Source organism: Pundamilia nyererei, unplaced genomic scaffold, assembly GCF_000239375.1.
Source record: "Pundamilia nyererei isolate P.nyererei 1_Seehausen unplaced genomic scaffold, PunNye1.0 scaffold00104, whole genome shotgun sequence".
In the NCBI taxonomy this organism is placed as follows: Eukaryota; Metazoa; Chordata; class Actinopteri; order Cichliformes; family Cichlidae; genus Pundamilia; species Pundamilia nyererei.
In genome coordinates, this window is record NW_005187505.1 from 2,117,834 (window position 1) to 2,143,829 (window position 25,996).

Here is a 25,996-nt window from a genome sequence, read left to right on the forward strand (position 1 = left end):
GGCCAGACAAACATGAGTTTGCTAATCCGTTGATGCTAATCTTTATTTGACCAAAAATTCAACTTTGAATAAAAAAATATGCGGAGGATGCAAGAAAACAGCCGCGATGACTTGATGTGTTAAGAGTGTTTTTTGGCACAAATTGCTTGAGCAGTGTGGCTGAGGCTGGTTTAGCTCTCTTTAGGGGATCCTCTGCCTGTATCCTGAATCCTCTGGTGTTTGGGGCGAAGGAGGTGGGTGATTGTTAAATCAGTAAGATGGACAATTAAAAAAAGTAGTCCTTTTGAATGTGACGAGACACATAAGTGCGTGCAGTGATTGGATGAATTAGGAATAACTGGAGCCGATAGACCAGAGAGGAATGATCAGTTCATAAAGTTCAGAAATGCAAGTTTCCTGTGATGAAACTTTAAATTGGGAGTTGGAAGAAGCACCATATGCTGCCAAGGGCAGACAATGATGATTTTTAAATTGAATTCATGGCTGTGGGCAAGCAGAAAGTCCAGCGGTCACCTTGTTTTTCATCCAAAATGTAACCGCATGATTCCTATCATGGCAATGTACCAATGCCTCTATGCATCCACAAACAGGTATCACAAATACACAGATATACCTACATGCATTTAATTTATTCCAAAGATACTGAGCTACTGAAACAATAACCTGGGGATCACAATTCACCCAAAAACTAGAGTTACTAGACAACTAGAGTTGCAGTTGTTTGGTGGGAGAACAATTTTTCTAATTATATCAATCAAAAATGTGAAACATGAAGAATTACTGAATAATTTTTTATGGTATTCACTTTTAATCATCACATTGTTGTTCCGTTGCAATTAAATTTGAGGGCAGCTATGTGGAAGAGAGAACAAATTAGTGATTAAGGTTTGTATAGATGAGTTACAAAAGCTACTTCTAACTGCTTCACATCCAGCGCTTGAATAAGACCCGTAATTTGCTGTGTCCAAAGGTGACCATTCAAATGCCCGTGACATTTAGGAAATTGTCCTTTTTGTTCACCCATCTCCTTTTATTTCACCGCCTTTTTCTTCTAAATGCCATTTCGCCCTTCTTCTTCCTCTTTCACACTGTTGATCTCTGTTCCTCGCTTTTCCTTTCTTGTTCAATCTCGCTTGAACTGACGGGTTCCTGGGCTGAAAGACTTTCACTCTTAGTTTTCCTCTTCATATTCCCTGCCCGTTTCTTTTGAAATGTTGAAGTGGGTGACTTCCATCAACCTGTGCAAAACCAGAGGTAATGAAAGTTTCCTTCGAGAGCGGAGGACACAATGTTTGTTTTAGACTGGGCTTGGAGGGAGTTGACCTTTTTTATAATAATAATGGATTGGATTTATATAGCGCTTTTCAAGGCACCCAAAGCGCTTTACAATACCACTATTCATTCACACACTGGTGGAGGTAAGCTACAGTTGTAGCCACAGCTGCCCTGGGGCAGACTGACAGAAGCGAGGCTGCCATATTGCGCCATCGGCCAACACCAGTAGGCAAGTAGGGTAAAGTGTCTTGCCCAAGGACACAACGACCAGGACAGAGAGCCCAGGGATCGAACCGGCGACCTTCCGGTTACAGATGCGATTCCCAACCCCCTGAGCCACGGTGGCCCCTAAATAAAATTTAAATTATAAAATCTCAATGTGAATGGCTAGCACTGATCCTGACTTTTTTTTAATTTAATTTTTAATATTGTGTATGAACATGGTGCAGAAACTGTGTAGGGCTTGCATATGATTTGAAAACCTACATGTACGAGCTTTGAGTCTGGATTCTGACTGGCCGTTTGGAGCCACTTCTTGGCTCCACTGCCATTTTGTCCTGAGATAAACACATTGTGTCCTTTGGCGTCAGTGCCGCGGTGCAGCGGGTCATGGAAATATTGAAATAGGTTTCTCGCTCCTAAGCACTTACATATGGACGCTTGTAAAGGCCCCTTGGCATCACATTTAAACCCAATGGGTAAGCATAAATTTTCAGCATGCAGGGTTACTGTTTTCAGGGGGTATAATTTAGTCCCAGCCACAATACTTTCAGAAACCAAAGCCTGTTTTTGATTCTTAAATATACCTGGCAAGTGAAGGCTGAAGTGAAAATGCAGCAAAACAAAATGTAAAAAAACTGAAATCCAAATTGGACATGAATCACGGTCTCCCGAATCACAAAATTGTTAGTTACTCCACCTTGCCAACCTCATATTCTGAAAAAAACAGGCTCAAGGTTGGCGTCTGACGCTGTTAAACCCAATCAACCAGCTCTCCCAGCTCACAGCTGTACATGCAAGACCAGTGCCAGCAAAACTAAATAAGGAGGGAACTTAGTGGATTTTGAATAGAAGCCTCCCCCATTACTTGTAAAGTTTCAGTAAAATTCAGTAGAGGAAATATTTTTCCTTTCCTGCAGAATATGATGTGCAGACATTACAAATCAAAGGTTTTTTTGGTCTTTCAGTGTCTGGGTGGTTCTTGCTGTACCTTTGGGGCTCAGTGACATTAACAGAGGGCCTTAATCTGGACCCAGACTCTCAGTTAAGCTGCAGTGATTTGACAGCTGCCTGCATTTTTCCCGTTTAGGGCATTTTTAATCTTAAAACAACTCATTATACTGCATACACATTATATAAACTTACCCAAATGTTTATTCTCTGTCTCAGGGAAATTATTTGGCCAAAACTATTATCTTACTTCCAGCCAGTTTACATTCGCAAGGAGATAAGCATAGACGTGTTTCAGGTTTACAATTTCCAGCCCCTAGCTGCGATAGTGAGTGGCCTCTGAAGTGCTGGCCTGTGTGTTTAGGACACTAGGTTGAGCTACACAACAGATATTCTCCATAGAGGATGGCCTGCACAGCTCAGCATGAATGTACTTCCCTTTCTTCTCATTAGGGTCGAACCATAAGACTGCTGAGCTGCAAATCTGCGATGGCCACATCACCTTACCCAGTAATCGATCCCCCCACAGCTACACAATACAAGAAACGCACACAGAACGCACAGAACCAGTGAACCAAAGCTTATGTACAGAGAAGCTGTGCCTGAGTCCAGGCAGGGTGCTAGCTGGTAATCATTAACACATACTCCCTGTTTGCTTTGCCTCTGTCCCTCCTATATGTCTGTTAGCTCTCGTGTGTGTGTGTGTGTGTGTGTGGGCTGCTGTCAGCAGTGCCATGTGTCTCATTGTGCTTTATCAGCCTGTGCACTTTATTCACACACTGGGTCTCTCCATAGACATATGCAGACACACACAGACACACTTGCACACACATGTAACATCTGTTCAAGCCTGCAGAAACATACTGTATCTCACAGAGTTACAGTTTGCTGCAGACTTCCTTTGCTCTCCCAGCTCATGTAGCAGATCTGTTGCAGAGAAGAAAATGGATACTGTTCACGTGTGTTATTATTAATCTGTAGACAAAACAAGGAAACACTAAAGGGATTCAAGGATTTCATTGAGTGAGGATGATTGGATGACACATGACCCGTTAAGGAGAGGAGCGCCTGGCTGATTATCGATGGAAGTGCAGATGAACATAACAGGGAGGCGTGGAACTCTTAGTCACTGATTCCACATGTGAACACATAAAAAGGAGGTTTTTATGTCTGGGTTGTAATGTTACTTGTACAGTAATGCAGTGTCACATGCCAGTGTACTCTTAGTTCCAGTCCAAAGCACCAGGGGGAGGGTTGCATCAGGAAGGAAACCCAGCAAAAGCATGGAGGTCATTAAAATTTCCATATCAGATTGGTCAGAGGGTGCTGGTGGAAAGTGTGCTAGTCTGAAGACACAGGAAGAGGAGAGGAGAAAGACAGTAAGAGAGAAGGGAGGGATATACTGGGCTAAAGATGTTTAATGCTGCTCGGCAGAAGGAAAAGAGCCAAAGAGAAGGTTAATGAATGTAGTGAAGGAGGACATGCAGAGGGCTGGTGTGACAGGATGTATGGCATATGATGAAATAGAGGGATCACTTAGGCTGCTCCATTTATGGGCCACTTTTGTGTAGAAGCAAAAGAAAAAGATGACAAAACTGTAGACATCATGCCATAACAGCCCAAATCACTGGATGTGGCCAAGTATCATGACTAGGGATGGGTACCGGTAAATGTACTGGCACAGTTTGTCTGATATAACATGTCCCAGGATCACTTCAACTAACATTATCCACCATAATACTGACACCTTTGACAAAGGGGCAGGGCAGTGAATGTAGCATAGCTTGTACATGTGTAATTTTGACGAGCTATTTAGTAAACAATGAATTATTAATGACCATAAAAGTGGAAATGGATAAAGCATTTAACACGTAACATTTTAGTATCATATGTTATATTACTCAGAAATATTATCAGATATTTCAGTCAGTGTAGGGCTCTTTTCTATCTTATTTTGCCCTCAAACTAAAGCTGGAAGTCAGCCTAGGTTCTCGTATATTTCAGAGTATCAGTTCAGGTGCCGTCGGCCTCAATGTGTCCACTGAAGCGAGGTCACGACTGCTGAGAAGATTGCTGTTGCTGGCTCTCCTTTGCCTTTGCATCTGCTGCCCTCTCCTTGGAAGAGCCATGTGCCACATCTGGTCCGGCTGAGTGTCGAGGGGACACGAGGCAGCTCCTCGAGGCAGAGCATTTGCATACACTTACTCTGGGAATGCCCTTGACTAGCTGTCTGCAGAATGGGACGTGAGCAGCATCGGATACACTAGTGAGACCTGAAGAGAGAAAGGGATAGATGGAGTGAGACAGCAAGATGGGGAACGAGTGTTGAGAGGGCGGGAGGGAATTAAGGGATGGCTCTCAGTGGGGACTCTAAATCGTATACAGTATGAACGCCTCATTAGCATTATTCATTAATCCCACCATCTGATGTTATTAGCCTTTCATGACTGGCTTTGTCTTATTCCGAGAGAAAATATCTTTTGAAATGGTTCATCAAACAAGAATAAGTTTGTAGATGGCATGTGGAAATGCACATCTAATAGTACCTCCGACTGATATTTGTTTTCACGGAGCAGAGCGTGTGAGTGGGTGGGGGGAAATGTCAAAAAAAAAAAAAAAGTGAGCTGAGAGAATAAGGGGATGTGTGCATTTTGTCTGACAGAGGAAGAGCAAGTGAGGAGACCGATGGAAAAAGAGAGAAGCTGGGGGAGGGGGCTGGAGTAGGTGGGCGGGAAGAGAGGAGGCTAGTGTCAGGGACAGAGAGAGAGAGAGAGGGAGGGAGAGGGAGGGAAGGAACAGTGAGCTGCTCGCCTGCCGGAGCTGTCAACTGGGTGTTCAAGTGTATGATCGTGAGTGCTTCTTGAGCCGTCGTGTGTGAAAGAATAAAGGGGGACATTGCTTTTTAGCCACTTATTTTGGTTTTCCTTTTTTTCCCCCCTTCTTTTCAAAGTGTCACATCGAGCTCGCGCTGCAAACTTGAACCCCTTCCTGGGATTGTGAAGAGGACCCAGGGTAGACAGCGTGCTGCCAGGTAAGAGATGTCTTTTATTTTGTTTCCTCCCCTCACAAAAAGGTAACAGTGGAGAATCGCAGCGTGGAGATGGAGACGGCATGTTTTTACAGTCAAAAAGGCACGGGAGCTCCGCTTTGCTGTGCTGCTTTAAAAAATACCGCATGCCCGCTTGAAATCCAGAGAACACGCTGCCTGTGATGTGTGCGTGTGTGTGAGCTTGAGCGTGTCAGCAAACATGGCTCTGAGGACTCCGTACTGTAATAGTGATTGGAAGAGTCAGGTCGTATAGAGGAAGAGAAGAGGAGGAGGAAGGGTAGGAGGTGCCGTTTCTTTTTGACAAGGGCTTATCCAGGGTGACAGATGGATGACAGGATGTCAGATTTACATTGACAGGATTTACTAAAAAGGGAAACAAAACAAAAAAAAAACATATTTCCAAGATTAGACTAATATTGGAGAAAGTGCTTGTGGTTCTAATAGTGGGTCGGTAAATACTTTCTACACGTGGAATCAGTTTTTCTTGTGGTACTGCTCAAAATGTTTGTTCGGTGTGCTTCAACATTTTTAAGTTGTGATGGTGGTGGGGTGGGGTGGAGTTGGGTGAGGGGGAGTAAGCAGACTCCCACAGAGGGTTAGCCTGAGCTTCAGATCAACGGCTGTCTCAGGGTGGCAGCGGTACAGTCAGAGGAAACCATTACTGCCCTACAGCCAAGAGAACAAACATGCTGCTCTTAGCAGGTGTATCCACTATGTATTTAGTATTGTGGCTTCCTGACCCAGGGCTGGCTTTCTATGTCGTTTAATGAGAAGTTGTGCTGTAATCGAATCAACGTGCTGCCTACCCCGCCGTTTGTCATTTCCCCTTTGTCGTGCCTTATCTCTTCCTCTCTCTCTCGCGCTCTCTCTGGCCTCATTATCCCAGATTCCAGTGAAATGAACTAGTCGATCTCTCTTCCTTCGAATTCTTCCCTCCACCCATCCATCCACGCGAGCTGAGGTACAGTAGACATGAAAGAGGTGAAAGTTGGCAGATTGTGGGGGTTCAAACAGTGCCCGTCTGTCAGTCTTGCGCTAGAACAAGGCAGCACAAAGCTCCAGTCTTTTCAGGCTCAAAACCAATACATTTGGGTTTTACTAAATTTTCCCATCACCTTCCAAATCCTTTATTCTCCTACAAGGTCCAATAAATTCTTTTCACATCCGCAGCGCCTTTGTGGCTCATTGGAAAATGGATTTGTACGTCCAGTAGAGGACATGAAAAACCTGCTCATCTCTCATATTCATTCCATTGTTATCATTTGATTCATGTGTAAGATCATGAGTAATTTATGGAAGCTATTTAATAAGATTAATTCACTTTGAGAATAATTTAATCATTTTTTGGGGAAAATATTACACCCGCTGGCATTGTCATGTGATTTCACAACTGTGTGTGTTGCACGTAGGTGCCTGTGCTGTGTGCTACGTATCTGACTGCGAGAGCTCCCTTCGCATCAATAGTTAATGAGCGTCTCAGGCACTCGTTCACATGGCCTATTCACTGTGTTTTTGTTTATTTAAACAGCTGTTTAGCCTTGAATGTCAGGTACCGTGCTATAGTATTGCAAAGCTTTAACACAGCTCAGCCTGAGTTGTGGAAGTAAGCAATATGCTGACCTTCACACAACCTTGCAACGTTACAGTGGGCGCTTTGTGAGTTATTGAGGGCTGGTAATATCTGAGAGTAATAAACTCTCTCATAAATCTCATAAAAGAGAGAGCAAGAGTCATAAACTATGGTAAGGAAGAGGGAAATTTTTTACTCTTTACATTAAATTAATTGAAACTTAGAGAAAAAAATCCCAACCTATCTGTAAATCACATGTATCTCCTGTACGTTTGTGTGTGTTGGAGACCTGAGCGGATCGCTCCATCCATGGACGTTACCGCTTTTGCTGCCCAGAGCGCCAGACAGCTCCTTTCGGTCCACTGAATGCGGTCTGCTCTCTCCGTGACTCATTGCCTCGTCCTCTCTGATTGGCTGGCTTTTCTACTCCAGGGAAAGACAGGATGGAGTGGGGTTGGCCTCTCATGACCAGGGATCAGCCGTTCTTTTCACACAACGTCCCACTGGAATTGCATCCTCAATGTGTCGGCCTGAATTTTAAAACACAGGCAGGATGTAAAAAACCCCAAACAAAACAGAAAAGGCTTTTGATCATCAAAAAAGTGCAACTGCTGTCTTTCTTTTGTGTCACACATTCAGCTGGTTTTTTTTTTTAGGATATTCTACTGAGGCAGGCAATGTCCGACCTAGCTCTAGCCACAATCATTTTTTCTGTCTATCTAAGGGATGTATTCAGACCTCCAGCTCCCCATCTCTTTGTAGATGACGCTGTCACATGTGACAGCTCTGAAGCAAACAGGGCGTGGAGCTCCCTGCCTGCTGAGACTCTGGCTTGTTTGCCACTTACAGACAGTCCCAGCTGAGACAAAGTCCAAGCTGCTCCATCCGTTCATCCAGCCAGCAAAATTCTTATTTTTTTCTCTCTGTGGGAGCCTGTGCCTCTGCGCTCAGGCCATGCGGTGCTGATTCAGAACCATGGACAGTGGTCCTGTGCGCAGGGTGAAATTTCAGCACCACCTCCTGTGGACAGATCCCATAGTCAGAGAAAAATGGAGCTTTCGGAGTGATGGCCAAAAACGGGATGTGCTGCAAGCTGACAGTGTGAGAGCAGGGAAATTATGCAGGACGTTGCCTTGTTTGTAAAGATTATTCATGTGGTGATTAGATAATATAGTGCGAGGAATGACAGATTCAGTGTTTTGGTTGCAGGGGAACAGTCGGCGAGGCGCAGACACAACAGTGTTTGAGTATTTACTAGACTTAATTTGTGTTAACGAACTAGTACCGACTGTCGCTGAAGTCCATCAACATCAGTGCGTAGCACTTAACCAGGTAGTTTGGCTGAACGATTACAAGTCCTGCAACACTGGCAAAGCTTACAAATGGGGTGTTGGATTCTTTGCCACACTGACTATAAATCACAGAAGTATCAAGTCGCTGTTTGCTTGGAGTCGAGGATACTTTGCTTTTTCCTATAGCTTCAATGTCTTCAGGATCTTGTAGTGTAAATGGAAGACTACTGATTGGTCAGGTTCTAGACACACCTTTTAACTTTAACTCTTCCGGGGTTTTCACCTAGAAGAGTAGGGTTCAAATCCAGTGCGAATCCAGAAGTTGCTACACTGGCTTTGAGGAGCTGCAGGTGATGGGCTGTTTATCCTCATGAAAGCATGGCAGTTATACAATATTAAACACGTTATTTATTATCACATTCGCTATTTTTAACAAATATTTACAGATTCATTAAATATTAACCATTGATATTTTATATCCTTGCACTCCCTGATCACTCTTTTAAAGAGAAAGAAGTTGTCTTATAGTAGAAATTTATGTTAAAGTGGGGAAAAAGTGTATATTGTGCTAAATTTGACAGAAAGCTACATTTGAATCAGCTGGATTATGTTGCTAATTTCTCTGCTGGATCTCCTTTAAATGATTACAATGATCTTCCTGTCTAACACCTAGTGTAAAATACACAGGAAAAATACCCTCTCCCACTGCAAAATGCTTCATTTCACTTTATAAAACACTGTGATTTGATTAATCTGCTTCGGCTGTAATAAAAGTGATATATGAGTCAGTCAGGGCTTCATCGATCCGTTTTATTGATTTTTAATGCATGGTTTTACACACCTGCATGCAAAGCACTTTAAAAACACAGCTTCTCGAGTTAGATTTATTGTGTAATCTAAAATTAATTACATTAATTGATAATAATATTTTGAATATAACCAGCGCTGCATATTCTGCCGCTGCAAAATGCAAATCACACAGTTTCGTGAATTAATTAAACGTGTTTTACATCTTCTGTGTGATAACAGTGAACACAGCGAGAGGGTGTGAAATCAGACATGAAAATGAGTTATTTCTGTTAGATGGGATCTTAGTGCACTTAATCGTCTGATCTACAGAGGCCGGTGGACTTAGCCTATCAGAGGGCGTGCATTTTGCTCCCACATGTGCTCACGCCCACACCGATACATGTACACTGGCTCAGCATGACATTGATTATGTGCACTGCTGCATGTCCTCCAAGAACAGACGATAGCCAGCACCCATCACCAACACTCCCCCTGAGAGAAACAATAAAAGCCTCCCAGTCTTTGACCTAAGGCTGTTTTTATCACCAGTGGACAGCAAAGCACCGGCCACTCCACTCCCACCCTGTCTTCTGAACCATCATTGTCATGTTCACTAATTGGGAAAGCTAATAATAAACCCAGGCATTTTAAACTAATCATCCAAATGAAGCCAAATGTGGAGCAAAAATCTTTTTATCTTGTTTTCATAATCAACTGCCAAAATCGTGACTTGAAAATCAAGCATAGTGTCATTTCACTTGATACACCTCTAAACCTTCTATTAGCAAAGTGACAAACAGGGCATTCAGTTTAAGCTGATGCATATTTGCTACATCCTGCAAGCCACTTGGGAACCCAGTTCCTCCTTTTCATGCTGTATTTAGTGCATCTTACATTTGTTTTCGCCCCCCCTTCTCTTCTGCGCTTGGGTCATTTTGCTGCTCTTCTGTTAATCTCACCGTTAACCTGGAAACAGTGGTGTCGAGCAACAGAAACACCAATGACAGGAAGTGGGCGATATAAATACAGAGCTGATGTGAACTGGGGTTAAAGTGAAGAAAGGGAAAGAGGAAGGGTTGTGATGTGAGCAGAGATATATTTTCCATCTCGGAACACGGCAGCAGCTGTCGTCCTTGTCACTGCACTATGTAAATCAGCATGCTGTCTGCTACGAGCTGAGTGGAAAAAAGGAGCCGCTTTTTATCACTAGATCTCTGACTCCGCAGAAGGCTCCATATTTGCCACAGACCTGCATTTACAGAGAGGAAAGGGCCAAGCCTGACAGCACAAAGAAAGTGCAGTTTTCTTTTTCTTTTTTTCAGCGCTCAGAGTACAGGTTAGTGAAAGGTAAAGGGAGAGTAGCACCTCGAACATATTTAAGTGTTGCATAGCAACAATCCACTGGTTTTCAGTAGTTAAAGCACTAAGCATGAGCTTGTTTTGTGTTTGACAGAATGTGAAATGAGGGAAAACATTTTTTTTCTTCGCTGTGTTAATCATCACTATCTTTGTGTCATAGTCGGGAAGCTTTTTAAGCAACGTTGTGCGAGCGTGTACAGCCATGAGTTCTATGACCATTGCTCACACAGAAAATTACATGTCTGTATTTTCACTGTTACTTTTAGTAAATAGAAGAAAACGAAAAGTTTTTACATGTAACATGTGGTTTTATATGAACTCGAATCAGTGATGGAAACTTTTAAAAGCCTGAATTAATGGATTAGAAATAGGGCATAGACTGAGTAAATCTTACATCTGTGGTCAGATGTGAAGGATTTATAGATTATTTTGAATTATAAATAAACAGCCCAAGCCCAAAGGATGAACATGTACATAGAAAGTCTTTGTAAATACTGCGGTCTTTTGCACATTTGTGAAATTTGGGCTGCCGCTGATACCGATGCATGAAATATTAATTTGACCGAAAGGCAGTGCTGATACAGATCTTTTTTTTTCTGTCTGTGTTGTTTTTTTGTGTTTAGTTAACCTCCTTTCATGGCAAGGAAATGAAGACAACTGTTATAAATAAACAGTGTTGGGAAGGTTACTTTTAAAATGTATTCCATGGCCCAAAAAAGTAGTTTGTTATGTATTCCATTAAGTTATTCAATGTGAGTAACATATTCTGAATACTTTGATTTACTTAATATATTGTCGTGCTTTTTACAGCTACATGAATGTACTGTTGCTGTGTGATTGATTACTATTACTTAAGGCTACTCGCCACCGAGCTAACATTGTTAGCTGGCATTAGCTGAGGTTAGTTCATAGACTACGTTCAGAACTGCACGTGATTATTTGCAGTTAGCAGGTTGTTAATTCTATCCATCAAGTCTAACAGTCTGCTGTCTATGAACTATAACTTTCGGTAATAGTAATAAATCACACAGCTATACTACATCGAAGATAATGAAGTGGCACATAACCCTGGTAGCTACCACAACTAAAACAAGGTAGTTGCGGTAGGCTAACGTTAGCTTTTAAAAAGGAATTTACTTCCAGATGCTTCTTTAGGTTGGAGGTCGAGTCTTTTGACACTGAGAGCAGCTTGGTCGCTGGCAAACATTTGGATTGAAGGTCAGATTTTGCGCAAATGAAGTGGTGTCGGAATTTCTAAGTAAGAAATGCATTCCTGCCTGTGCAGTGCTGGCTCTGTTGTGCTGGCTTCCGGTCCATTGTGTAACTGAAGCCACCAACATTAACAGGACACTTACATTAGAGCCTGTTTCTGGCAATTTCAACTGTATTCTAATTATCACCTTTCTAAACAGTAACTGTAACGGAATACGGTTACTTATATTTTGTATGCTAAATACTTAACGCCAGTACATGTATTCCATTACTCCCCAACACTGTACATAAATAACTGAAGAGCTTTAAAGTCTTTCAGCTCCTCATCAGCCTTACTTTGAAAGGATTATCAAGCACAGTAGCTAACATCGACTGATATCAGTCAAAAAAGGTGATGTTAGTCGCTGCATCAGCGTATCCCGATAGTCTATGTATTTAACATACATGTATTTTAGTCAGTAAAGCAACATATAGCATGTCTGACTCTGTAATGTGATTAAGAAATTATTTTTGTATAAAAACGGCACAATTTAATATTAAGTTATATTAAATTCTGCATGCAGTTGATTCTGTGACATATTTGTATTGCATCTACTTTTATGCATTGTGTTCATGTTTATTCTTGCACTGCTTTTAACTTAATAGCTCTTATTTCTGTATTTATTTCATTTCTACTTTTTTGTATTTCTTTATGTTCAGTTTTTGCATCATTTTTAATTTAGATTTCGCTGCATATTGGCTGTATATCGCTTTGTTACTCTATAAGAAGTATTACACCGTGCACTGCAGACCGTGACTGCCCTATCATGTCTGTAAAAATGAGCTTCCTTCCTGGTGAATATGAAGAAAGGGAAGAAGAGTTTGCTTATGTTGATTAGTTTTGATCCAAGTCTTAACCTGCAAGCCAGTGTAAATACAATGACAAAACCGAGCCTGTATGTATGTAGTATGTGGTTAAAAAAAAAATTGGATTTCTATTTAGCCTCTCTTCTGAGGTCAGTAGTGTCACCTTCTCTCTTTGACCTTCCAGTCAATCCTGTTTTTCAGAAATTAGTGGATCTATCATGTTAAAAGGCTGTCACAGAAAGAGAAAAGCCAGGAGGGGGTTATCTGCACATCTGGCATTTCCTCCCGACTTTGTCCTTTAATGCATCGGGGCTGAAGGAGAGCAGGCTGTGGTAAATGGAGGGTCATCATTGATCTTAGATAGCCGCCTGGAAATGTACTATCAGCTGGCCCATCGAGGAGGCCCACTATGGAGGAAACAGATCCCATTACAGATGTGTCTTGCAGTGCTTGCAGTTGCAGCGCACTGGCATGAATACACACCGCCACAAATGAACACTGTATTCATGCGCACAATTTTGATTCATGCGGTCATGATTGCGAGGCCGAGGGAGGGATAAAAGCAGCTTGCAGATGCATTTCAAAGCTTTCAGAGGTTTTTTTTCCTCCTCTCCTTTTCTGTGGCAGGGAGAAGTACAGAAGTGGCTCACGCAGGAGGCTCCTGTGCGAGTATAAATTCACATTTTCTTGCATTTGTTTGATGAGGAGTGGCAGAAAAGGCAGCTAAATGCAATCAGTGGCTTTGCACTTCCTCTGAAGAGTTACCGCACCCTCCACCATCACACACACACGCAGTTCACATCATTACGAATTTCTGGGATCAGAGAAACACAAGTGAAATGTTTAACTTAGACAAGAATACTTTCACACATATCACCTGCTCTCAGATGAGTTGAGAAGGTAGAGGTGACATGGCAATGTGTGATCGCGGTCATTAACTACAGCGCAATGAGCCTATGCATTATTCATCTGTCATCACTTTCACCTGCTGCCAAAAGTCATGACTGAATTTTTGGGAGGAACATGTGCTTGCAAACATCTTAAGCCAGATCAACAAAATCCACCGCTCCACACTAAAGTCTGTTACCTGAAACCACCTGGGACCGAATAGCAGTCAAACAGATTATATATATATTTTTTATCATCACTGAAACACACATTTAAAAAGTATCCTAATGATTGTGTAACCCGAGCCTTTCTCTCTCCAACAAACGCAGACATCCCTCTCCGTCTCTCTCTGTGTCATAACTGTCAGTATAAATAACCACTCTGGCTCTTGATATGATCAACCCCCAAGAGGAGAAAAAAAATTACCCAGAATGCACAGTGAGAGCGTAGTTCATGCAGAGAATGAGCTGTTGGATTATGGTGGCCTTAGTGTGACATTCAGTCAATACTCCTCGCTAATTTACTGTCCCATCAATAGTCACGGCATAGTCAGAGTTCACCCTCAGGACCAAGATGTCTTTAGGGAGTGAGTGCAGGGGCTAAGATAGCGTGTTTTACTTGGGTAAAGCATATTAATAATTTGGTAACTGTCTGTCGCCGCAAACCGTGTTTTGCATTTTCAGGTATTTTGCATTTTGTTGCATCATCCCACAGCATGCTATTTAAAGCATTTCTATTCAGCTTTATGTGGGTTATTGTATATATTTGGAGACATGGATCTTGACCATTCAGTCATGTTATTTAAAGTCACTGGGATTTCATTTAGTGCTAAAAAAATATGTTTATTTCTTTTTTTTTAATAATTCGATGCAGTGGTGCACCATTTCCATTTCAGTTTACTTACATGTATTGAATATCTGTAATATCAGTCAGAGGCTGACATGGGGCAGTGAGCAGCACTGTGATGTTTATCTGTGCTTTCAACATAATTCTGCTGGCTAATGTGCAGCAGGAGTAGTGGGGTATAGATCCTAAAAATGGAGATGTTAACTCATGCATTACTTATAAAATATTTGCATTTGTATTAAAGAAAAAAATTATTCACACACTAAAAATCCTCCCAGCAAGGTTGAAGTTTCTGGTTTGTGGTCATGTGGCAGAAATGGCTTCTTTTACCCTTGATATTTGGTCTTGTTTAAACCTTTTCGGGGGGGATAAGGATAGTTAGCTCTAAAACACCAACATCAACGTCAGTACAGGCTCAAATATATGTACATAATTCTACAGACATACATGTCAGGGCCACAAGTTTAAACCTGAAGTTTTTTATATGCGTGAATCAAATGCACATATGTTTATATTGTACAGTTTCTCCGTATGTTTTTGTCCGAAAACTCTTTCTCCTTCATTATCGAACATAGAGTGGTAAACCAGTGGTTTATTTAGTGGAATCCAAGGTATTTCTGCCAGGTATTAATAGCGTAACCGGTATGTAACAGGTTTAAATATTAATTTTCTTCTGTCACAGTAACACAAATTGTGATTGTGTTTACTGTCCAAAGGTGTCAGTCCACTAAATGGAAATTGCTAAATTGTAGCTACATTGCTACAATTTATTTAAATTCTTTAAATTTATTTAAAGAATTTAAATAAATTTAAATTCTTTAAAATTATTTTGAAAATGTGATACAGTCAAAAAGTAATACAACAGAGACACTGGCAACTTAAGAAAAAGTGGAGGTCAATGTTTACAATGGCTTTGTAATTGGAGACCAAATGCAATGTCAGTCCCGTTATTCTTAATACGTTTGCCCTGACTGGACTGGGGCTGGAAAACGCTGGAGATGAAGTTTTAAGAGCTTTTAGTGAGCTGAATTACGCCCTCCAGGCACTTTTTTCCTGGATGCACCAGTCAGATCTGTGACAGTGTCTGACCTCGGGTTTTCTCCTGCACGCTCTCTTTGCCTTTTCCCCTTTAGTCCGTCAATCAATCCAGCCCCCATCACGCTCTAGTAAGCTTGACTGGCACTAAGGAGGGAATCTAGCCTTGCAGTGCTGTGAGTGGTCCTGGCGAATTCATATGCATATATATGTATATCCACACATTTCAGCTTTCCTTCATCTGTCCTCCCATGAAACGTTGCTCAGAATTGGAAGTAAACTGCTCAGCACTGAAGTGAAACACTGCAGAGGATAGCAGCTCTGTGATTGTAAGAGAGGCCCGTCACTTCTTCTGGTCAAGGACCTTCCTTGTCAGGTCATCTGGCTTTTAAACTGTCTAGCTCCTCTTTGCTTTTAATGCTCAGTACGCACCACTTTATTGATCCCCGCATTGATCCCTTTTAACGGCGCTGTCTTCTTGTCCCCGAGCACCCAGAAAATATCCTATCATGTCTGTCTACACATTATTACACCCCTCGCACAGCATCTGAGCTGCATCCTCTTTTGTCTCGGCGTGATTAGTGGTGACAGCGCTCGGAGTCATGTCTTTTGTTGTGTGTTGCGGGTGTATTGTGGCTTGTTGTTGTGTTTACCCGAGAGTGTGTCGGGAACTGTTTGTGACCCCAAAGCAGAGATGCGGGGGCGGGCGGCGGGGTTGAGAGTTCAGGGTTGCGGTCGCGCGCCACACGACACCACTCAGCGCCGCACTGTAACGATGACCCGGACATTCTCAGTCGCTCATCATGTTGTGATTTTTCTGCCTTACTGCTGATGGGTGGCTGCATGCATAATTGATTTTTTTTTTACCAAAGTCATAATTAAAACCTCTGATGGCACAGTGTGGAAATCCAAACTAGATCATTTCCAGGCAAAGGCTGTTAATTTCAATTTATGAACCAGGAATGTCTTGAGAGGGTAATGAACAGGACTGCCATCTGCATTTATAAACTAGTGTAAATTAAAGCTATGACAGGCTCTAATTAAGTCTCAAGCCACACTGGATTATTATTACACTGTTTTGTCACAGAAATGCAGAAGGTAAGGACATGAAAAGTGGAAGACAAAGAGAGAGACAGAGACAGAGAGGTGGTGGTGGGGGGGAGAAGTTTTCACTGTTCAGGAGAGGTGGTAATAAGATAAGCTTTTTTTGCAGCATGAGCTCACAGATGGCTGTCCTCTCCTGACGTGGCCAAGCCACTCCAGCTTCATTTATCTCCTCCTCACAGCATTGTCTCCATCTTTTTGGATGCCTCTCCATCCACCTGCGCTCCCCCTCCTCCTCCTCCCTCCCTCTTTATGATGTCCCTCACAAAAAACAAAAAAAGAAAAAGATTTCAGCCTTCATCTGCCTCATCCGGCATAATGAAAATGTCAGACTTTCCAGGCCTTATCTACTTAACCAATGTCCACTGATTGAATTATGGCAGAATGCTTCTTTCTGCTTTTGCTGCTGATTCAATTTTGAGTCTCTTAGAGGTTTTGATGTTTGAAAAGTTTTTAAAAACTGACATTTGGACTAAATATGTCAGGCTCCGGCCTTTATGGGTTACAATTAATAGCACACAAAAACTCCAAAGTCATCTGAGTAGTGGGACAAATTTATTTTATATGTTTGCTTATCTTTAGGTCACTGCTTTGCTTCATCTTTGCTCTCTCTCTCTCTCTCCTGGGAGGCTCAATACATAACCACTACTTCTCTGGGGCTCCCCCAAAAATTGGAGACAAAGATAGGCAAGAGAGGGAAGGCTGAGATGGTTTGGGGCACGGAAGAGTGGATATACTGGACAGAGGATGCTGAATTTGGAGCTTCTAGGGAGGAGGAAACAAGGGAGACCACAGAAAAGATTCAAGGGTGTAATGAAAGAAGATTAACAGGACACTTACATTAGAGCCTCTTATTGCTTGTTTTGTTTGGGTTTCTGGCAATTTCAACGAAGTAACTGTATGAATGAATCCAGAGGATTGGCGTGGCAATGTAGGATGCTAAGTATGGGGGTGATGGAGGCAGATGACCAGGAGAACAAAAAGCAGATAAAGATAATTTTTTTTAGTAGCTATTGTTTCTCCAGGTTTCTGGAACAACTGACACAACTGTTGAAACTCTTATGTGGCTTAAGAGAGTCTGATTGAGGGAAATAACAGGGCGTGAGTGAAAACAAGGCCTTAGACAGGCCTTATTTTGATAGAAAAAGCTTGAGTTTGTTCAAAATCAAGCACCAGGTCAGCAAGTTTCAATGTCTCAGCGTCTCATTTCAAATGGTTTTAATTGCACTGTCAAATCTGTCAGGTGGTTACCTGAAAATTAAGAGCATATAACCTGTATCAGCGCTTTATCCGCAACACATTCAAAGCCAATTTAAAGTTTACACATGCTGCTCTGACATTTCATGCTTTGTTTAATTGAATGCATAAATCGTGGCGACGTACGGTGGCAGAGGAATGCCTCCAGACAGTGCACATTGTGCTCCTACCACACATGGAGCCTATAAACACAAATAAAATGCTAAGCTGCCGGAGAATGCGCTTATTATTATGAAAGACAGAATTTGTCACATCTTTTATTTTAAGGGAGCTGAATTTTCACACTAATTCCCAGTGTTCTCGGATGTGTAAGGGACGGCTTAACACCGTGCACCATCCTTGGTTTCCATGACGACCGTGATCCCTGTATGATAATCGGATTCCCACTATAGCTGTGAAAACACTCATTCCTGCTCGATCCAAGCAAATTATTACACGAAAACCGCGCCGAGGAATTCGGCTGTTTGGAGATAAACACGCGGCGTGAAGAAACGCTTTGTACCTGAGCCAGCCTGCAGGGTCAGATGGATCTATTCATAACTACAGCAGCGGAGTAGATCATAAAGCCATTAGAAGCAGTGCCTGAACTACCCATTTTGTTTCTAACTCGTGCACTTGTAAAAAGGACAGTGTTATCGACTCGTCTGCCTTTCACTTTTCAAAGTGGAGGATGTGGAAGGAGATGAAGCACATTTGTCGCGTGCTTTGTGTGGACAGCATGTACTCGACCACATATCCCATCACTAAAACAAGATGAAGCAGGACGAGTACACCCGGAGGTGCAACACGCACCATTTTAACATAAAGCTTGGTGTCTTGCACAACACGATTCTTTTTTTGTGTGGGACATTCCTGCTAGTGAGAGGAGACGCACACACTAACACTTCCTGCACGATCACAGCAAACCTTGTTCACATATGGCAGGGAATCGTTTTTCTTATTTATTATTTTATAAACTTTTTTAGCAGTTTATACAGAATAGATTTTCATGGAAGAATCAGTGTTTATAGTCAATAAATAGTAGTTAAAATGCAACACATTAAGAGCAAAAGGTGGATCTGCTGCCTGGATGCTCTCATATTAGCAAACTGTCAGTAATGAAGGAGCCACACTGTAAAGCACACCCTGATTTATTGTATGTTCTACTTTTATTTTACTTAAACCTAGCAAAGTGCATAGTGGGTTTATACATTTTGTAGTTTTTGTAGGTGTTAACCTTTCTGAAGTTAGATATCTGTGATAAAATCCAGTCATACTGAAAAGAGCTTGTAAATCAGGTAATGGCTCTTTAGAGCGTACTTTGCTTCCCTCCCCTTCCCAGTCTTCTACTGGCCTGCGTTCACACTGTACTTAACAATCTGGGCCTAGGCATGGGTCACTTTATCTCACCATCTAACTTCCTCGCTCATGCTTGGCTGTCTCTCTCTAGCTTTTGAAAAGCTCTCTTGCAGAGCACAGTGACATTAATTATCTTGTGGATTTTGTGCGCAAATTGGGGAAGCAGTTGAGCTGGCCTTTAGGAGTCAAATGCACTCTATGGATTGCCTAGTGTGAGTGAGGATACGCCCTTAGTGATGACCAATAGGTTCGTTTTGAAACTACCCTAAAATGTGCCTCATTTTTTAAGAAGGAGACGAAGAAAAACCAGCATCATAACGGCATCATGACAGCAAATACAAAACAGACAATGTGAAGAGGGCATGATGACACAATACACAAAAGAACGTGGACTTTATATTTGATTATAATTTAGAATAGGAAAATCGAAAAAGATTTGTATTGTTATTAACGTGATTAATAAGTAAGTGAATGAAAGACATCCAGTGTGGTTTTAATTGCATCCTTTCTTATTTCCAGTCACTGAGTTGTTTCTTCTTTTTTTCATCTCACGCTGTTAGTGAGAGAACAAAGGGCTTACTGCATGAATTCTTTTCACAGGCACAGAATTAGCCCTTTCACATTTGTCTCCAGCTCAGGGTATGACAACTATAGATCCTCTGTCCTTTGCACAAGACAAATGACCTTATTACCACAGCGGACCATTCAAAATAGGATCATGTCAGGCATGGCAAAACGCTTCTGAGAAAATACACACCCGCTCTGCGAGCCGTGCACTGTTTCTCAGGGAAACCATCAAAAGCACATTTTACAGACCAAATGAGTTTTAGAGCTTGTCTGGGCTTTCAACACACATCAAGGGTCTCATCCAGAACCACTGGTGGACTAAGCAGCATTGTCCGTTTTTTGTATAATTCAATCCGGCCCAGACCTTTGTGAAAGAGAAGAGATTTGCTGCTGAGGGTACATTTGTTTCACCGTAATGAAGTTTTTCTGTGTACTGACTGAGAGATGCCTGGAGGGCAACAGTCCTTCTCTGGTGTACTGTGCGTCGCTGTAGGTGTGTGTGGGCTTTTCCTCTTGTGTTGTCATATCTCTAAGGGGGCAGGAGAGAGAGGCCAGGCACACAATGTTCCCCCTTGAGGAAAATCAGCATCTGCATGCATAATTACACGATAGACTAGGATGCCCAGGATTCATTGTCTTTGGTAATGTACATAAAGCCCTGAAGCTCTCTACATTATCTACAGGTCACTATAGCTTGCCTTGTTAAATAATTCATGCTTGCAGCTGTGTGAGTAAGCAGTGAAAGTGTGTAAGGATCCAAACTGTTTAATAACAGGTAAACTTGCCTTTCTCTGTTAATAATCGATTGCGAGCGATTTAAGGGGAAGTTGGGATCACACTGACCCCCAAAAGTCACATCAGTCGTAGTCTTTTTAGAGAGCAGAGTTCATTGATTTGGATCTGTACAGATCTGCTGGGGACAGTAAAATCTAATGAGCCCAACATGCATTTGTGTCCAATCACAAACTATCAAGCCTGATTCATAATGGCAGACCTTAATAGCATGACTGATGGGGTAATAGACCAATCATATTTGTGTCAATCATCCCAAATAGGCTTTCTCTTTACAGGGGATACAATTGATTTACATCAAAATGGATGGAAGGAAGGTCAGAGTTTTCACAGTGTTACAAAGGGAAGTTTTTCTATGGAAAGTACACATATTATAGACTGAATGTTAACTACTTTAAGAAACCTTGAGGCATCATATAATATGAGGAGTCCCAAGGTGATAAACAAGCATATTCAAATAAAATAGGTGGATTAAGCACACAGGATTGGCTTTTTGTAGTGGGTTGACTGTGCACATTTGCACCACTGGACCGCGTGTATAAAAACTAATTTGTGTTACCTTATTTGACAGAAGTGGCTCCATAGTGTAATTGTTTAGACATTTTTTTAACAAGCAAAAGATCCCTGCCTCCATTGTGGGAGGAGACACAAATCATTTTGGGGTTGTGTCAGGAAGTGCATCTCAGCCAAGTGCCTGCTTTGAGCACCCCTTTTGAATTAGTAAGCAGCCAAGTAGCTACCTAATCTTTTGACTTTTTTTTTTCACTTTCTTGTTACATCCAGGGTCAATTTTGACAGCAAATTTGTATTTACTTTCAGTCATATCCCTTTGACTAAAACAACTCAAGTTTAAGCATCTAAATTCTTTTATTTTTAATCTAGTTTTAGTTGATTGAATAGCATCATGTTTATCATCACGGCTGAAGTTAATTCAGCTGACTTAAATATAAATTGTAACATTTTGTTTTGTGTTTATTGGTTCAAGCTGCAAATAGCTACAAAGCATCTTATTTTCCTTGACATCAAACACAAATACAGGGGTCCAAGATTACTGTTACCCAGGGACGGATCAAATGTGTACATCTAACCTTACTGCACCAGGCGAATACTTCTGATTGGATCACTTCGAAACTCATCTCGTTGATGGAAAACAACTGACAATAATGATAGATCAGTGAAATAAACAGTGGTTATATCAGTGATGTCGATTTTCATTTGGTGCTTTGTTTTAATGAGTTAGAAGCACAGAAAGTTGTGAAAAACCTTGAAGCCATGAAGTCAAGTTAAGCCAGTAGACTTGATTTTAATATCGTCCTCTATCAGCTGATGATTGTTCTTGCTTCTGCAAGCTGCTTTGCAACCCGTCTCTGCCCCAGTTCCTCCTCTTGATATTGTGTCTGATTTGATCAATGTCATGTTTGTTGTAGCATGGTCTGCCTCAGGCTTTGCATGCATGCACATGGAAGGATGGAGAAATATCCAAGATGTGCTGCCAAATATCCTTAAGAATAATGCAAGAAACCCACCAGAGAGCTTTAGATGTATATTACAGGTGGCATAACACAAAACTAGACATCACAAATGTTTTATAAGCTACAGGAGTAGTTTAGTGTATTTTGAAGCCATAAGAATATCTAGCCCCACCCACAGCACTACCCATCACTTCTATCTCATTGGTGGAACCACTGTGGACGTACACTTCCTGCTTCATAGGACAGATTTAGCCTAAGTGAACTTGTTTTCATTTGAGTGACTCGTCAGATCATTCATCCTGGCTTTTGCCCCTCAGGTGAGCCACGCTCCTCACTCGATGTTTATGCAGGTTGTCAACACCTGACAGCAGCCCAAACAGGGCTGGCAGTTGGTTTTCTCTTTGCATGATCGGTCTGGACTGTTGGCCCACAGCTGAAGGTCAGAATAGGGCAAACACCCACTCACACACCCTCATTCGCATGAAAATTCTGGACAATTTAGAAGGAGATTTATGGAGGAGCCGTGAGACATCTGGAAGACTGGAGGATGCTGAACGAGGTCCAATTAGACAGAAATTCAAGAAATCAGGTCTTGCAATCCAGTGACCAAGATATCTGAATATGTACACTGTTTCAAAAAGAATCCCTGCTTATAATATTCAGATGTTTGTTTCGTTAACTTAGGATATTCATTAAAACATCCACATTTTCACTATTGTTTCCTGAAGTTTGATTTTAGCGTCACGTAAAAACAAATGAAGCCACTCTGTCTGTCTTTTCATTCTAGTGTCACTTCCCTAAACTGAAAGACTCTGTAGCAGCGAGTTATGGCAACAAATTTTCACCTTGACAAGTGGTGCACTCAAGTGCCACCTCCTTTGTGTTTTCAAAGCATCGTATGAGAGCTAAACAAAACTCTGTCTCGACTAAGCTCTTTAACGGAGACAAAGCGGTTGTCATTTTTCCTAACACCACCTAATTCCCCTAAATGTCACAGGAATGCGTCGGGCTGGTGCTGAACGGCGGCGGCAGCGACAAACGTGGTAGTGCCGTTTCCCTCTTGGGTGTTCTCTCTCTTTTTTCTTTCTTTTTTTAATCGATGACTTAGCTTAGCGCTCGCACTGTATATTTTCTCCACAGGATAGAGTCAGGCAGGTAAGATTTTGCTCAGATTGTAAGTTTACCGTTGTTTTTCTGTGCCTTAAATGTCACCGCCAGGAAAACAAAGTGAATGCGAGAAATAGTGCCTTGGGATCCTTGTCACCGCATAAGCTGTTTCTACATCTAATTAAAAGAAATAAAGACATCATGTCTGGAATCTGAGCAGGTTTTTGACTTTCACCCTCATGTCCCGTGCAGTTTTGTAGATCGCCTGCAGTACTGGCTTCTTACAGGAAAGTCATTTCTAAACAAGTGTGGCTATTTCTCCACACTCCCTCGTGGGATAGCTAACAGCTTGTTCAGTCAAGGGTTATCAGCTGCAGATGGCTGAATACAATAAACATGATCAAACATGGGGGTGGGTATTTTGAGACTGTTCGCCTTAAGCCAAGTCATAAGATGATGAAATCCCACCAAACTTGCAAGATTTCCTCATTTTCTCTTTGAATTATTTTAAGCGTTTTGCGTCAGTTTGACCTTTTTATATCAAGTGTACCTTATGATTGAATATCTTCTTTCATAGCAGTGAAGGCACAGCTTCTTTACCAGCTATAAACAATCTAACTTGTGTAATGAGATGTGTGGGCTGCCCCTCACTATTAATGGCTCCTATAAATCACCTATTTATCTAAGCTCACGACTAATGCTGAGTCTCAGCCTTTCTGTCTCCCTACAGCGAGCCACCTTCAAGCTATCCTGTCCAGTAATCTTGATTAATTCTGTTTACCTCGGAGCAGTCATTATAGAGAATGGCCCCTATAATTTTAGTAGACAACTTCTCAAAGTTAGGGCTTTGACCTCGATCCTGCACTGTTCTTTCTGCTCAAGGTTACTGTCTTTAAGCAGTTTGAAACTGGAAAATATTTATTAGTCTCGCCCTTCCTGTTGTGGTTTTTGGTTAATACAACTTTTCTCCTACTGCAGCATGAACTGTCATCCACATATATTTCAATAATTTAAGGGAGAGCGTTTCAAAGATGATTACACAGCAGCAAAGATAATATAGCATGCCATTTTTCTTCTAAATCTGTACAATGAAGAGAAGTAAACCTGCCTGCTCTCCAACCCTGCATCTCTATTTGACTAATGATCATGCAGGAGAGGGTCCCATTCCAGCGACAATGCTGCTTGATTATATGGTCCTCAGCATTAACGGAGATAGCTTGTGCCAAGCCTTGCTTATGTCTCATCAGTTAAAAGTCTTTTGTGCATAGATAATGCTTTAAAGTCTGCATTTATTTGTATAAAACCATTCTGCAACTAATCCTGCTTCACCTTATCCACTCACACATCACTGATGGAAAACAGCGGACACGAATCGGTCCACTTATGTGCCATTTTGTTCACTTAGATAGAGGTCGATTGACGTCTCTGATTTGCTATTATGACAGTCTCTCTGTTGAGGTTCAGCGAGTGGAAAGAAGTTTAAAAAAAGTGCTAGATCAGTGCTCTTCTACACCAGCTGCAGTGTTTATGAGGTGATAACAAATTGTATTTTAGCTCAGCATAGGAGGTGATCCATCTCTATAATCATGGTTAGGTAGGAACTGAATGTAATGTCTGCTACAGTGTCATATATTCAATTTGAACTAATAAGAAACCATTCACGTTTCCACTTAACTTGTTGAAATGAATAGCCATACTGCTGATTGGTGATTTTGTTCTACACGGTCGAAAGGGACAATCTTGAAGTTCTTAAAGAGGCTGTAATAACAAGGATGTGATGCTGGCTCATCCAGAAGTTGAAGTTATTTTTCCCGTCAGAACTACTTACAGTCAAAAACTATTTGATGGTGGCAAGATCAAACCATAGAACAGAGGGGTTTGCAGCTGTGCAGCAGCTGTGTGCTTGATAAAGAAGTTTAAATAGGGTGCCATATATGAGATTTGCCAAATAGATGTGTAGAAAGACGTCAGCTGAAGTGGGATGGCCCTGAGACTGTGATTGATTTCTCTACCTTTATAGCTGGAAACGTTTCTTTTTTACTTTTACTTTATACCTGGAGATCACAGTATTTCCTGTAGCCTATATTGCCCAAAATGTCAGACAACAAAGAGGAGAGACAGAAGAAAGCCAAAAGAGAAAACCCTGAGCGCTTGGCCCTGCCACTCCCTCCTACATTGATTTCAAATGGAGCGGTGTAATAGACCAATTTCAGCTGTGCCTGGAGCAAACCAGTCCCTTTATTCGTGTACTCTGGTTTCTTCCTCTTAGGCCAAATTGCACAGGGAGTGATTCCCCCTCCCTGGCAGAATAAAATGAAAGAAGATGGTAGAGCTCTAAGGTTTTGGATAGGCACAGCAGAGAGCCCACATTATGGATGATAATGGAATGTTTGTATGCTCGGCTCCCGCCCCGCCTCATATTGTTCATTCTGCGGGCTCCCTGGGAGCTGCACCTCACTCCAAGGTCACACTGGCTTAGCTGGGGCCCACGCTTACAGTATCTGGGTCCCTCTGGTGGAGTAGGGTAGGTCTAATCACAGAGACAGCTGAGGTAATAAGCTCTGCTTCATCCGGCTGCACACAGTAGGAGGAGAAGGACAGAAGAGGATTGGGATTCAGACCATGGCAGGGGGGCTGTTTCCTTGATTTTCTTTTCCTCATTTTTGAGAAATAGCTTGACTACAAATAGTGTAAAATAGATGTTCACCCAGGCTCTAATAACAAGTGTGCTTCTCGGGAGCATAATAGTGCTCTTTATTCTTATTGTTACGATTCACTGATTTCATGAACCTCCAGCATGGTTTTGGTGCAGTTAAAGGTAGTTTCAGTGTACTTATAGAGTTTTAATGGTTAGAGTGGACCTTCTTTTGGAGGCGGGGGGTTTAAGCACCATCGGTTACCAACAAATTAGTAACCTCATATTTATACTAAGCATGCATGAGGGTGTTAATCATGGTGTAAATGAAACAACTATGAATGATAATATACAAGTTATTTCTAGTTGTCGGGGTTGGAAAGAGAGAGATTG

General features: G+C 41.8%; 1 protein-coding gene across 3 annotated transcripts in view; it reads left to right on the forward strand.

Moving 5' to 3' along the window:
- Positions 1-25,996, forward strand: part of syt1a (synaptotagmin Ia) — a 207,134-nt gene that overhangs the window by 88,767 nt on the left and 92,371 nt on the right. For 2 of the 3 annotated variants that reach the window (XM_005740862.2, XM_005740864.2), the window contains exon 3: positions 5,396-5,476. The gene's annotated coding sequence lies outside the window, so the exon portion shown is untranslated. Of the gene's footprint in view, positions 1-5,194; positions 5,295-5,395; positions 5,477-25,996 lie in introns of those variants that run through there. The other variant, XM_005740863.2, reaches the window with a different exon arrangement.